This window comes from Ylistrum balloti, unplaced genomic scaffold (assembly GCF_031769215.1).
Source record: "Ylistrum balloti isolate Yb309-2 unplaced genomic scaffold, AGI_CSIRO_Ybal_v1 Utg371144, whole genome shotgun sequence".
Classification (NCBI taxonomy): Eukaryota; Metazoa; Mollusca; class Bivalvia; order Pectinida; family Pectinidae; genus Ylistrum; species Ylistrum balloti.
The window spans coordinates 103353-119135 of record NW_026782627.1 but is presented as its reverse complement, the minus strand read 5'-3'; the positions used below and the strand labels follow the sequence as shown (position 1 = coordinate 119135).

Sequence of the window (15783 nt, the reverse complement as noted above, 5' to 3'; positions counted from 1 at the left end):
TGAGTCTATCACCGTTAATGGCACGGTACGAAAAATATTCGGATTTCAACGAATTCGATTGGCTGAAACAGGATAGGTCTTGACCTTGCGTTTGCTGATTTGCAAAGTTACAAATATCTGTGCCTGTGGATACCAACAGTCGGTGTAGACCGTTTAACATCTACGTGATTTAAACCAATTTCAACATTGAATGTAAGTATGAAGATTTGCACATAGTAGTGTCAAGAATAAACATGTTGAAAAATAACCGTAACTAACAGAAAAAATTAGAAAATGTCTGAAAAGGCGGTGAAAGTCTGAGTCATGTTTACATCGGCTCTATAAGGCCCATTTCGCTGTCAGTTCGTTGATTCAATGAAACCGCGAAAATTTACGGAGTTGTTAATTTATTTTGTACTTACCGGTTAGATGTAAGCAACATTTATAAAAGTGGTAGATGTTGTTTCTGGTCACAAATCACTCTCAGAAATGAGAGAAAACATTTTAAAAATAATATTGATTTAATCTGAAGTGATGTTATTTTGTTGGTGGCCAAATTGTTGACAGGTCCTAAACACATTTTCATGAATCAATGACAGCAGAAATAACATTTCTTTCATTAAGAATATTCGTGTTTCAAATGTGCAATATACTCCAGAATGTGATTTCTTTGTGGAAACAAGGTGTGTCGCATACAGCATACCTGCCAAAATTTCCCGATTTAGCCAGGAGTTTCCAGACTTTCACTCCCTAGTCCCGCCTCCCGATTCTATAGATAAAAAATGAGGTAATACCCTGTTTTCAGAGATCCCATTATGTAGATGATCAGTAATGTTACTTTATTAGTCAAATCAGAACAGTAACAGGTAAGACTGATCACCTGGTCACATAATCAAGGCCTAGCTAGATGAGTACACTACCCAATTACCTAATTAGTGTCATCTGAGTTAATCCTTGCTGACCGTTATGCTTGAGAGCACATCTGTGTTCCTGGCCCATTGCTTCCTACCTATTTTATGGTAGACCATCGGTCAGGATCCAGGAATGGGCCCTGGCAAAGAGTCAGTTAACATGAGGTCATTATACAGATAATTCAGTAATTAGAAACATGCTACCTATTCTGCCAAATTACAAATTCAACAAGAAAATAGTTTGAAAAATGATCTTTATGATGTATCAATGAGCAGACGCTCTTCAGCCAACATAAATAATTTAACCATAACAGTCTTTAAAAAACTACTTTGTTGGTATCTGGAATAAATAATTCGGTTAGAGAAACGTTTCACTTGCTGAAAAGTTGACGAAAAATTTGAAACATGTTGAATTTTCCACCAAAACAATGAAAATTAAAAGTAGCTACACTTAAGCAAAAATGGAACAAATCCTAACCAAATTTCCAGATTTGTGTCTATTTCATATATTTCATTGAATACAAAAAATCAGATATCATGGACCATTAGATCTAGCTTAAGACATTGTGAATTTCCTAAAGAAATTATTTCATAAATTTCTTTTATTGTCTATTTCTCTTAATTTGTTCTGTAATGATACAATATATATTTTTTCTAATTTCAATTGAATAAATTCTTTCAGAAGCATTTTATTGGGGAATGCATTACCAACAACCAAACAGATGTAGACAAATTATTAGATATCTGAATTTGTTACTCAGCCTTTTATAAAATGCATTGTTTTCATCTGGACCATTGTATGATTACTTAATATGATTTATAATTAACATTAATTGAAAAAAAAACATGTCTTTGGTAAATGTTGATTCTATTATACATATGTTTGCAGCTTTGCAAATTTAGCATAACTGGACAGCTTAATTGATTATTTTATTGGCAATGGGTGAAATATGCAGTTGTGTTATCATGAATCATGGATGGAGCTAGGCCAACTGTGGAAGGAAATGTACATCTCATGATCAGGTCCATCCCATCATCTGATCATGATGGGCAGCTTCTTTGGAATATAATCCAAAGATTTTACTGTGTGACCAGTCTGTGATAATTTGGCTACCAAAGTCTGTATCATTTTTTAGCTCATTATTATCAGAAAATGAACATGGCAAAGGTGGTCATTTTGGATTTTGGTAGTTATAATTTGTTAATGATATTTTCTCTTGAGAAGACTTGATAGATTATTTTCTAACTTCATATGTTGGTTTCATTAAGTCCTTAGTTGTGCATAGTTCATTTTGGGACTAAGTGAAAAAAGCGAATGTGACCCCTTCCGTGTAACCTAATTGAAGAGGTTCAGACAACACAGAGTTTGATTGTTCTGTGATAAGCAAACATACCTGTATCTGATGTTGAAAGTGTTATATGTAAAGCTCAAAAGTACACAGTTTTCAAATTTCATGTCAAACATAAAACAATGGACAAATTATGATTTATCCTCCATTTTAATCCATACTAAAATTTCTGATGAATTATGCAGAAATTCAGAAAACTAAAGATATTCAGCCAGTTATTTTCAGACAAATATGGCTGGACCCCTCAAACTGCATGTGCTAGGTTCTCCTTGTAAGTGTCTAGTTAGTGTCTAGATGTGCTAATTTTGAATTTAGCCAGAAAAACAAAGTAACTAACAGGTGGGTGTAATCTTGGATTTTGACTTTTGAAATTTATTGCTTTTTCTTGAGTACAAGATTGATCTTCCTCAACTTTAGTATCAAGATTCCTTATGGTCCCTAGTTGTGCCATTATCAGTTGGATTTGGGGACTGATAAGAAAAATATGCTAATGAATGATTTGTTTTGAATATTTTTTATAAATTACTGGATGGACCATTTTCAGACTTCATGTGTAGGTTTCCATTGGTCCCTAGTTGTGTGTAGTCTATCATAGGACCCTCCAGAAAAATAGCATGGCCAACAGGTGGCTATCTTGGATCATTCGTAGATCAGTGTTATGACTACTTCTTAAGAAATACTGGATGGCTTTCTTTCAAATTACTTTTACTCGTGCTCACTAGTTATGAACTTTCCATTTTGGGACTGACCAGAAAAAGCAAATGTCAAACCGATAATCAACTATCTTGGATTTGACCAATAAAGATTATTAATTATTATTGCTATTTGAAAAAAAAATAAAGAAAATAATTAAATTAAGAGCAAAACAGAAGGGAGAAAAGAAAAGGTGGAGAAAATCCAACATTTAAAGAACATACACATGTAATAATCAATCAATGGCTGGTGTCAGTATCCTTCTCGCTTGTCTTGTTGTTGATGTTAATATGATAATTAGCAAAATAAAAAAAAAAAGAAAACTTATCTTCAGATAGAGATTTTTATTCAAGTTATCTTAAAAAACGATATATTTTCAATTAATCAAATAATCGGTAGTATTTTGATTTCTGTTGTGAAAACTTCCATTTCTGCTTGTTTGGTTGACAATGTGGTTGTGGTTCTAATGATAATGACTATAATCTGTGTAAGAACAAGATAAAGGATAAGGTTCAAATGATAAGGCGTGAAATTTTCTTCCATGTTTAAAAAAATTCATGGAGTAACCAGTTACTGATTTTCAGCACATGAATGTTTATTGAAAAAAAGGAAGCAAACAAAGTATGATGTTAAGTGGCTAAAAATCTTAGAAAGGAAGTTCATGTCTTAAAGATGATGCTGTGAAGCGACAGCTGATGTGTTCTGGATTACTTAATTTTCCATGCATGTATTATGGTAAGGCTATTCTTAAAAAGTGCTTTGACAATGAAAAACAAGAATAAATGAAAATAAAGGTTATTTTTATAAATTAAATGAAAAATAGCAAAATTGAGTTTATAGCACTAAATTAAAGATGTAATTAATTAGCCGGGTAAAATCTGAAATATTCTTTAATGAAATAAGACGTAAACTAAACGATGATTTAGAGTTAAGGTTTGTAAATAAGTAAGTTTTGGCAAATTGGTTTACTGCAGACCCTTTGTTAAGTTGGACATGGTCCAGTGTAAGATTGGAAGTCATTCAAAGCCACTTATCACATCAACAATGTCTGTCTATGGGGCCTGCATTCAGTAAACATTACACACCTATTAATGATGGGTTCCTTTTGTATCTATGCATTTTCTATACATATCTTTTATATGTTTGTAACAGTAATATGATAAAAGCAAGTATACTTTTGAGGATGGCTATGCATTTTGTACATGTTAATTAAGTCCTTGTAACCTGTGGATACTTTAAGATGTTAGTGTACTTTGCATGTTGAAATTATATGATTTTATCAAAGCAGGGTTTTATATTTCTTCCTTGCAAGTAAACAAATATTATGTTTTAATTAATACATCAATAGTTTTTCAATGATATAGTTACTGTGATTAATTAAGGGGATTATTTGATGTCTGTCATCACTGATTCCTTGTATTTCTGGTACAATGGTTTCTTGTACATTAATTAAGGGAATCCCAATTTACATTTAGTAATTGATAACTGAAAACACAAAGCGTATTTTCCTGGTTATAAGCTACACCAGTATGCAAGCAGCAGAGCCAATTTTCAATGATTTTTTTTCTGTTTGATCCAAATATTAGTCTCACAAGAATATGTTTTACCCTTTCTTACAATGTGATAAATGTTATGTTGACCAAAAGAAATTGATGTAACAGACAACGGAAGGCAATTTATCAAGATCGTCAGTAAAACATTTGATATAAGTTTGCAAATGAATTATACACAGATAATCCTTTATTTTATTGATGTGTTTCAAAAACGCAAAATAGAAATTAACTAACTCATTTAGCTGGGGAGGCTCCAAAGATTGTCTATGCACAGATATAGTTCTAGAATTCGACCCAATGACTTATCAATCCCAGGATGCAACAGGCTATTGTAAACTTAACAAGCAACCATACAAGTTAAGAAGTTCTTGCTGTGATGATCATATTGAAAGGTATGATTGATTAAATCCAGGAGAATGTTATTTTTATTTCAGTCTTTAAATTGTCTCGTATACGATTGCATATGACAGTTCTAGACAATCTGTTTCAGTCACAAACATGTGATGGAAAGATGCTCTTTAGAAAAATGTTACCGTCGGAGATTAATCATTTTTCCAATTTTAGCATTTATTAGTTTCATTTCTTTAATTGATTACAATGTAATTTCTAATTGTTTTTATTAAAAGCCTACCAATGATTTCTGATACAGACATGATGTTATGGCTATATATACAAGTGTATCAGTCTAGACTGATCACAAAAACAAAATAGCTGACAGCCAGTCATCTTGGATGTCACCAAGTAAAGTTTCTCATCACTGTTTCTTGAGAAGCACTGGATGAATCTCTTCATATGTAGGTTACCCATGGTCCTTAGTTGTGCCTGTTTTATTTTATGACAGATCAGAAAAGCAAAATGATTAACAAGAGATCATCTTGGATTTCACCTGATAAAGTTTGTCATGGCTGTTTCATGAGAAGCAGTATACAGATTTTTTCTTCAGAGGTGCGTGATGGATCTTTCTTAAATTTCATATCTAGATTGCCATTGGTTCCTAGTTGTGCCCATTTGATTTTGGGTCTGATCAGAAAAACAAGATGGCTGACTGACAACTATCTTGGATTTGGCAAGTTAAAGATGATTATCACTGTTTCTGAATAAGAATGTTCAAATTTCATATCATCAAAAGCAAAAACAGAGAAGAGATAAGATCAAACTTTTAAAGAACAGAGATTAAACAATTCATCTGAGATGCTTTGTATCTATGAAAACAAATGCCCATTTACTGTCTTTCTACCAGGTTTGTTCAAATAAATAACTTTGACCCACTTTCAAGGTCACATGAATCAAATGTATTAAGATTTTCAAACAACTTCTTCAGAATATTCAATAACCTAAAGGATCCAGGTACTGATACATTGCCTGTAGCCTACTGGAATGAAGTGCTACCAAGTTTGTTCAAATGAATGACCTTGACTTACTTTCAAGGGGTCATGGGGTCATATGTGATAAGAACTGTAAACATCTTTTTTGATAAACAGTAAGTTTTGAGTCATATTTGTAAACATTTTTGTACAATGGTTTATTTGCGAAATGGGGTTACATATTTGTAGAAAAAACAACACAACAGATGAGAGATTCAGACCTGCATGGCCTCTCGCTAGAAGAATGAATGAAAATTATCAATTTTTATACATTTACAAATTAAAAAAAAAAATAAAAAAAAAAATCATCAGTTCTACTAGAACTAATTAAAGTTAAGCACAAAATTTTGTATGCTGACCACATTTGAATCAGTCATCAATGGGCTTGAGAAATGACATTATGACTCGAGACATGATGTTTCAGGAGTAAGTCATTGTTCGTTGCATTTATAAACATGGGACAAAGGATTTGGAACTTAAAGGAGGGCCAGATTTTCTGGGTATACCTGTTGGGTAAGGTTCATTTCTCGATGGGATGTTAGGTAGGATTGGCTAGTTCTTGCTGAAATGAAGAAAAAAAATCTCTTTACACTTGTTCTATAAATTACTATGTAATTGAAATTAATGAAAGATTCTTTTATCACATGATCAATGGTTTTGGCAAATATTGCAAAAGACATAATTTTCCACATCAAACTTAAAGTCCTTTCATCCATACGTATCTATATGTGGTCTACATTGTGATGTCACAATGTAATCTGTAAATGTATGCCATCAAAATGATCTATTCCTGATGTTAAATAAGACTATTTTATGAAATAGGTAATAGTATTCTGTCCTGTTATTAGCCAGGGTCATTTTGAGAAGTTTGCCCTCTGTAATAGCTGGTGACAGGAAGCCAGTTGCATGCCATCTAGAGAAGTTAGGTAAAGTGTCTTACCCTATGACACAACCGAGGTAGCACAGACCAGTCTTTTTCTCAGCCTCCTGTGAAGCATTAATCGCTGCAGAAAGAGACCGTTGAACCAAGAACCTGTGGTTAAGGTCAGCACTAAAACCAACTGAATTATTGCTTTCTCTTGTTAGGTATGATATATAGCTATAGCATCATGTATCTACAGTAAGACTACCAATAGATATAGAGCAAAGGAAGATAGATTTTTGTTAAGGATATATTAGCTAAAACCGCTTCTAATTGTTGGCAGATTTCGTGTCAGAGTGTCTGGATTTATTGATTGGTCTGGATGTTGGGACTACGCATTCTGTCCTGTAGGTCACTGAAGCAGCCATAACTAGTTTGCCACCACTCCTCCCGTAAACACCAGGTAAGGTATATTTCATTACAACTCCAGGTATCCCCAGATCACAGCTTTGATGATAAAGTATTGGATATTTTTACAATGAAGGAAAAAAAAAACTGTCCAACTTTTGTTCTAGATATTAAAAAATATATCTGTTTTTTGATCGCTCTGCAGTGGGCAAAGAAACTACTACTCTGAATAGATTTTCATATTCATAAAGATTCCTGCTTTAGAAAAATTGTGTAATTCGGTAGTGCTATACTGCAATCAAGATCAATGATGTTGTTTCATGAGCAGTCAAGTTCAGTTTCATATTTTCATAACCATTTGTTTTTCAGTCATGTGGCCTTTCTAAATATACCTCCTTCTTATCATTTCTTTTGGACTATCCTGTGTAGTAATAGTATCATCTTAACATGCATGTTATCTGAGGCCTTATCTTTCTGCCTATATAATATCCAATAGCACTGATAAACTAGCTTTTCAGGCACTTAACCATTGATTTGTAAAAATGGTTAGATAGAATAAGTTTTTTTCAGCATTCAGTTTTGATGACTACTCATTAACACATGTTTACAATATGTAGGATGAATTGGAATTCTACACCTCTGGAATTAGTTACACATATAATACAGATATGCACTGACCAAATCAGTACTCTAGTACTTGTAATAAATGTTCTAAATCCATCGAGGTCTTAATTTAAGTTTGTATATGTATTCCATGTATTTGTCAAACACATGCATTGCAATCATTCTGAAATAATTTCATGATAATAACATCTCATCTCAATGTATACATGAATTATAATAACTAGTCTGCGTTGTGTGCATACAGCATTGGCATAAGGCACTGAATTATTCAAAATCTAATACCTAGCATACAGAATAAGATATGGTAGTGTCACAGAGTGTGGTAAGTTGTTACAGGTATTAAGTGTGTAATAGTGTGGTATAAATCTGGTTCTCTAATCTTGTCAACAAAGGTGTTGGGCAAGCAGAGCAGTCAGCTGGAAAAAAAGTGCCTGTGTTCAAACATGCCAGTAATTTGATCTCTGATCGACATTATGAAATCTCGGTTAAAAACACCAAACAATACTGTATATTATAGGGTGACCAGGCCAAGGCTTTGGTTCTAGCAGGTATCATTAACCATCAGGATAGCAGTAAATAAAACATCCACTATTAAATATATATGTTCACATGGTTGTTGGTTTATTATGCACATGTCAATGGCCTTTGTTTACTACCGCCATTGCCTGATCCCAGTTGCAGTATACTGTATGCACACAGATGTATCAGTTGGCACTGGACCCGTCATATTGATCCATCTGTCATAAGATTTCATACATAAAAATAAACTTACTCTAACCTTTAAATGATCAATCTTACCAGTGGATCGTTTTCTAGGTATCAGGTCACACTTCAGGTAGAATTTCAGTTTGTCAGCAAGTTAGGATTTGAATAGAAACATTTTAGTTATAGATCAATGGTATATCTGAAAAAGGGTGCCAAGGATTTGTAGAATCTTTTTCGAGTGTGTTAGTAGGATTTTGACCTGAGGGGAAGATTATCAAGTTTGTGAACACAAAGCTTGTCAAGTGTTTACTACTCAATAATCTTTCCTTGAAGGTTGAGATATACATATATTCTTGCAATAAGGGGGTAAATGGCTATTTTACTCTTACTTTGCTGGTCTTGCTTATTTATGTGCTGTTATCTCATTGCTTTGCATTGCAATTTCACCCGTAAGGTGAGACAAGGAAAAGTGAATACACCGGTCAAGGTCCAGAGAAAATAATACAATAGTGAATCACTACAGTATTGACCTTTCATTGTATTGTATAGAATAGAAATCAGCTAATAGTAAGATTGATTAACCCTAGGGCTACTACAACAGTTTGTATCACTGGTACTACAAGTGTTTTTACTTTAGTACCCGAGGCTTCACATTTAGACCTATCTCTCAATTCAATAACAGTTCCATGATGCTTACTTTACCTATACTATACTATCTTGGGTCAGATGACCTATTGCTATTGTTGCTTCAACTCCTAAGGACTTTGGGATAGGCCCCAAAAGGGTAGTTAGACAATTCTTTGCTTCAAAATGCTATTTTTTGTTAATGCTTTAATGAATTTCATTCAAATTTTGTATGTAGCATCAATGAGGGTTGACAAATGATTTTTAAATTCAAAAATTTAGTTTGACCCGCTCCCCAGGGGACTTGGGGGGGGGGGGGGTGGCCTCAAAAGGAGAAGTTAGACAACATTTTGCTCCAAAATGTTAATCCTTCTTAGTTCCTGGGTAGATTTCAACCACTCTTGGTATGTAACTCCAGTTACATTCACACCAATGAGAAAAATATTTGGAGTTTGATTCATTAAGGAAAAGAGAGTTAAGATTTTTTGTGATTTTTCAGTCTGATCAAAACTTCAACATGCTAATCACAATGGCCATTTTGTAACATGATTGTGTAACCATTTATGAGTATCTGATTCTTTCAAGGAATGTTCAGAATTTGAATTCATCTGTTTCGTCAGGGAGCTATCAGCAAATTCTGTGGTTTGTCCATCTATTCCATGATTGTCAGATGACTGTTAAGGGCCATGGTCCTCTTGTTTTTGAAAGAGAGCTTTTTGAAGCAGAGAATGAGCCACATTCCTAATTGAAATTATTTCATATTTAGCCAAATTCACAAAATTTGCAATTTACTCTGGAAAATGTCCTTCCCACATTGTCATTTTTTTCCAAAATGAGGCAACAAGTTTTAATTAATTGGTAAAACATTTGAGCATTTCAATACCTCCTCTGTTTTATTAAGATTTTATTGGGGCTTTTGTGCCAAAACTAGAAATGAAATTTAGTAAAGATTTTCGTGAATTCATAATCATGCTTTACCTGATATAAAGTCATAGCTGAGAATAATGTTTTCATTAACATTCCCAGTGATGAATTTCTTCTAGTATCATTTAAGCTGACTTTAAAAGAGTGACCATAAAATAATAAAGATGGCTATAAAATGAAAACCGTTTACACTTCTATAATTTTACTTTGCTAAAGTGTAAGTAATCAGTACCAGTAAGTACATTGAAGGGCCACGTTTAGAGGTGCCATAAAGGCAGTGAGATGATAAGATATCATCACTAAGTTAAGTAATTTTAAGTTCTGCTATATGGTCACTACAATGATTCTGTTATATCTACCTGTACTGTTCCTACCTGTCACCTATATCTATAACCAAATTACATGCCTTACCAGTGTTTACGCCCACATGTGATTATTTACAACCTGTAACAGATATGTGGTAATATATACATACGGTCTCTAGATCTTCAGTCTGTAACCTTTGTAATGTAAACATGTACCCTTAAGTCTGCCTGCGTCTTTTCTTGCAGAAACACCTAACTCTAGTCAATGGTTCAAGTATAGAAGGAAATGAAACTACATACCAACTCAAGAGGATACCAGGAGAACCACATGAAAACAATGTCAGACATAACTAATATGGTAAGTAGAAATAGCATGTAATATTTACTTACATGGTACATCATTACTTGTACTATATATTACTTGAAGTTTGCGTGAGATTCATTTTCACCTAAATTTTCATCTAAGTATATTGATCGTGGTTCAGTGTTTGAAATAGGTACATGGAAAGTACAGTTGGTTACACTTGTGATTTCTTAAATGTAAGATTAAGACTTCCATTATATTTCATGTTTATTACAAATGTACTCTAAATTTAAGCTGAAGCCTGTTCAAAATTACTGAAGTTAAAAATCAAGCGAAAGTTTAGTATTTTTTTATATGTACCTATGCACAGGTTATATAGTTTGTAATCAGGGTACTTTTAAGAAAGACTAGCAGATTTATAACCTGATATTGACCTTGAATAATCTGAGTTTAGCACTACCTACAATCATCAATAGATTAAACACTGTTACACATCAGTTTATATTTAAATGTAAATATTGACAAGTTTCAACACAAGTGGCCGACTACTTAGTGATACAGTTGATATCAAATTATATATAGAAATTTCAGATAGTACAACAAGATTAAAGTACAATTATAGATTCAATTTGAATTGCAGTTTGTCTAAGATAATTCTAACACGATTGTTGATATTTGAAAAGTTTCAAATGTTGACAGTCATCAGAATTATTACTTTATTTGATTGTGCTTACCAAAATTAAGTCATTGCAGGAAATAAGAAAAGTAAGGTACAAAAAAATTGAAAATTGGAATGAGTTGAGGAAAATGATGAAAAAATTTGACAGAATATTTCTTTGATAATGATAGAAAATTTTTAATTCAATGACAAAAGAGATGGAGGTATACATAGGAAAGAGGTGTGGATACCTTTATGTTAATTGTGGCACTGAAAACAAAAACTGCTTGCAAAAGTTGATATTCTGACAAATGTTAGAATATCTTGCTTTGTTGTATATATATCATTATCACGATTAAAATTTGATGTTTGTGATTAATGAATCCTGATTACTGCAGAAGGTTACATGTTATCCCTTGACTTAAAAAGTGTGACAACTTCCTGTATTAAAGTACATAGAAGCATTATATGGATGGAAGTAATGTTTGGTACAATAATTACACTCGGTAATTGTTATCATAATACAGGTGTATATTAACCGGCAAATGAATGTAAAGTGGTAATGGTTATTGACATAAAAAAAAACCAGTAAAGTTTTAACATTGGTGATAAGCTGAAACACATATGTAGAAATTGTTGTACAAATTAATTAATATTGATTGAGTTATTGATTCTTGGAATGACCTTTATAGCTCAAATGAAATTAATGTACCCAGTGGATTTTTTAACAACAGGAATTTAACAGTATGCAAACAAATGTGTATTCAAAAATAGCTTTGCCACCATCCAGCATATGATTCTGTGTCTACCGTTTAAATAAAAACTTTGAGTAGAAATAATTTTTTGCCCAGCAGGAATTGGTTCTGACAAGATTTCTGCTGATCTTTTACAAGGGTGATAGAAATGGCAATTTGCCATTATCATAATAAATTTACACCTGTGAAACCATCATATCCATCTGACCTGGTAGGCATCCAAAAACAAAAAGAATATAAATCCGTAAAATATGTTTACTTTTATAATGCCTTTTAAATTTAATGTCAAAATCTTTAACAGATTTAAAAATGTTGATTTTACATTGTACTGTTTAGATGTACCACTCTGTAAACACTGTACTGTTCTAAGCAGTCTTTCTAGAGATGGGAAGAAGTTATTGTTTCCTTATGACTCCTGTTGAAACTTTTCCTCTGAAGAAAATGACATTACCAGTCAACAGTGATTAGTTTACCAGGGCAATGTGTAAACAGTCTTGTCTTGTGGAGTTAGGGTGAGGCATAGTGGTTACATGGCATGGTGTGGCACAGAAGGGTTAGGGATGAAGGGGCAAGATTTAGGGAGAGGGCTTACAGGTCTGGAGGATAGGGATGAAGTATTAAAGTGTAGAGATGAAGGGGCAAGATTTAGGGGAGAAAGGGTCTCAAGGTAGAGGATGAAGGTTTAAGCTGTAGGGATGAATGGGCAAGATTTAGGGGAGAAAGGGTCTCGAGAGGTAGACTTTGAAGGTTAAGTTATAGGGATGAACAGGCAAGATTTAGGGGAGAAAGGGTCTCGAGGTAGAGGGAGAAGGTTAAGTTGTAGGGATGAACAGGCAAGCTTTAGGGGAGAAAGGGTCTCGAGGTAGAGGGAGAAGGTTAAGTTGTAGGGATAAATGGGCAAGATTTAGGGGAGAAAGGGTCTCGAGGTAGAGGGAGAAGGTTAAGTTGTAGGGATAAATTTAGTGGAGAAAGGGACTTACAAAGACTTCTAATCTTTGGTGGTGTAGGAATGGGATGTGGATGGATGGTGAGAACATGGAGCTTAAGTGTGTAAGCATTTGTGAGGAGAAGGTAAATTTGTGTGATTTCTCATCTTTAGTGGTATAGAGGGTTGAGTGATTGGTAGGGTAAAGGATAGGAGGCTATTATTGAACTACAAAGGTTTCTTGCCTTGTCCTTTAAGTATTATGTGAGGGAGGAGAAGACTTATAAAAATGATGTATAGGTATATTGGTGTGTTAGTGCACATGTAAAACATTTGATTATAGAATTAACACATAATGATAGTTTATTATCAACCCCTGTTGTTATCCATACCTAGACTTTAGGCAGTACAGTTATCATAATACAATTTCTGTTTATTTATGTCTTTCTTCAGTATTAGCCTGTTGGTAAGTTAAGTGTTGGAAATTCATATTTGACTGGCTCAGCATCAACAAAACATTTTATTTCAGGGTCAGGTTTAGCTATCACAAGGTCAGTCAGCATGCTTTATAGAAGTATATTTGTATGCAAATCTTCCTATCTCCCAGTGTTGTTTATATATAGTACATGTATATAGACAGGGTCAGACACTGACATTGGCTCTCAAGGATTCTTTCAATCTTTTCTTAGGCGTTATTATTGTAAGAAAATCTTATCTGAAATCAAATTATCATTTTACTGGTACATTTCATATTCCATTAATTCTTCCCAAAACTGCAGTTGATCATCAAATCAAAGACTATCTGACATCATTCCACTTTAAATAAGAAATGTCTAAGTCTCCAACCCAGATGTGTGTTACATTGAGGAGTCCTTTAGACTACCAAGCCAAAGTTGTCACATCCTGGTATTGGTTATGTTTTACTAAGCTTCCTCTGTTTCACAATCCTGCTGCCTGTATACAGCTCAACCATGTGGAATGTTATTGTGCATGCATCATAAGAGAATGGTACGCCACCTTTTCAGTGACATTTAACTTGAGATTAAATATGTGCAGCATGTATGTACCAAATGTAGCGGGACTTTGATAGCACCCTGTACGTGCACTTGTATCCTATATTGTTTACTTCAGAAGACCTGTAATTGTGTATGAAGGTTGGAATGACTGCTGTAGCAGGTTGTACAGAACAGGTGAATGACCTCTCTGGTCTCGATCCTCCTGCTGTATGTACAATAGTGTCTTGTGTTTGTCAGGTTCTAGATATATATATAAGCATGATACATAGAGGGTTATCTGAAATGTTTGATCTTGCCTCCATTTCTGTATTTCTGTTTCTCCTTTTGTTTTCGTCAAAATAGTAAGAATTTTATTCCTGCAGAAAGCCATATGTACAGGGAAAAGTTTGTTGACAATGATTGGTATCAGAGGGTTCTTCTAATGATTATCAATTACAATCTGATCTCTGAACATGAACAATCTGACATTTTAGAACAGCAAAAAGTTAAATTCAGTATTCTGTTCTATTTCATCTAAAAAAGAAAGCCTCTCAGTATCAGAATCTTCCTGTTACAGTTTTAAACCAGATAACATCAGACTAGCTGCATTGCTTGATTTTCAAGACATCTTTGTCCTTTATAAGGCTTGAGGTGATTTTTTTGTACATTAATGCTATACATATGAATATATCTTTTCTAAGTTTGTGACATCAGATTGACTTGTTGTGCATGTCAATCAAGACAGCGGGTTACATTACTTTACGGCACTGGTTGGTTCATTTAATATCTGCAACATAATAAGATGTTGTTTATTTGTGCTGTGTATACAGTCTAGGAAATTATTATCCAGCCCCTTATATGGTAGATTTTTCAATCAGTGGGCAGAGAAAATCAGAAAAAAGGCTATTTGTGGATGCTGTTAAGATGACAAAACAGAATTAGATGTAAATTGGCCAGCTGATTCCTATGGTATTAGCTGACCTAGACCAGGACACTGGTCGATATCAGTAATTAGGTATATAGTTACATTGATAGCTTAGGTCAGCAGTTTTGTCAATAAAATTGGTAGACTGATACAGAAAATGGTAGATTGAATGTAATTACCTAGCATATGTGTGAGTAAAGGACGATGTAGTTGCACATCTCTTATATTCTTCATATGATAACAGAATCAACTGCCAACTCCCTTCTTTGATATGTATACATGGAACATAGATATTGTTCGATGCACAAATACATTTGTCAAGGTCATGATTTAGGGTCATGGATCCAAAAAATGAAGTTTACTGTTATTGTCAATGAGAAAATGCCTGGTTTTGGCTTTTTTTGCAGATGCAGAAGAAATTTATAAGTTGTGATAGAGGAATCCAGTTAAATGGATCAAACAAATTTTTAGGTCACCCGAGACAAAATCTTAAGGTGACATAATCCGATCACCTTTTGTCTGGCATCATGCATTCGTAAACATTTTAACACTTAACAGTTCTTTTCAAAAATCCCAGAACTGATTTCAGTGAAATTTTGCAGAAATCTTCCCTGGTCTAATGGGCAGGGCCAAAAGGGTAAACTGACTCAATTTTCAAAAATCTTCTTCTCAACACCCAGATATGGTAGAATCAAATGCTTTTCATGGATGGAAGTTTCTGGAGGTGCTTTACCAAATTGTGAATTTCATGGCCCCAGACTTTCACTGTAAATTTTACTATAGTTTATATAGGAAGATAGATTTTTGAGCATAATTTGTTTAATTTCCATTGGAAATATTTCAAACTTGGTTAAGAATTTAGAGTGAAGGATGATGACTAGATGGTATGCATATGTTGATCCTGACAGACCCCAAGGGGC

The 15783-nt window shown here is 33.7% G+C and overlaps 1 protein-coding gene across 3 annotated transcripts in view; it reads left to right on the top strand.

The window, feature by feature from the left end:
• The first annotated feature begins 139 nt into the window (after window positions 1–139).
• The window catches only part of LOC132561085 (protein FAM13A-like), a 54678-nt gene continuing 39034 nt past the window's right edge, over window positions 140–15783 (top strand). For all 3 annotated transcript variants that reach the window (XM_060225811.1, XM_060225812.1, XM_060225810.1), the window contains exons 1-4: window positions 140–192; window positions 7055–7174; window positions 10548–10659; window positions 13473–13494. The gene's annotated coding sequence lies outside the window, so the exon portion shown is untranslated. The remainder of the gene's footprint in view (window positions 193–7054; window positions 7175–10547; window positions 10660–13472; window positions 13495–15783) is intronic.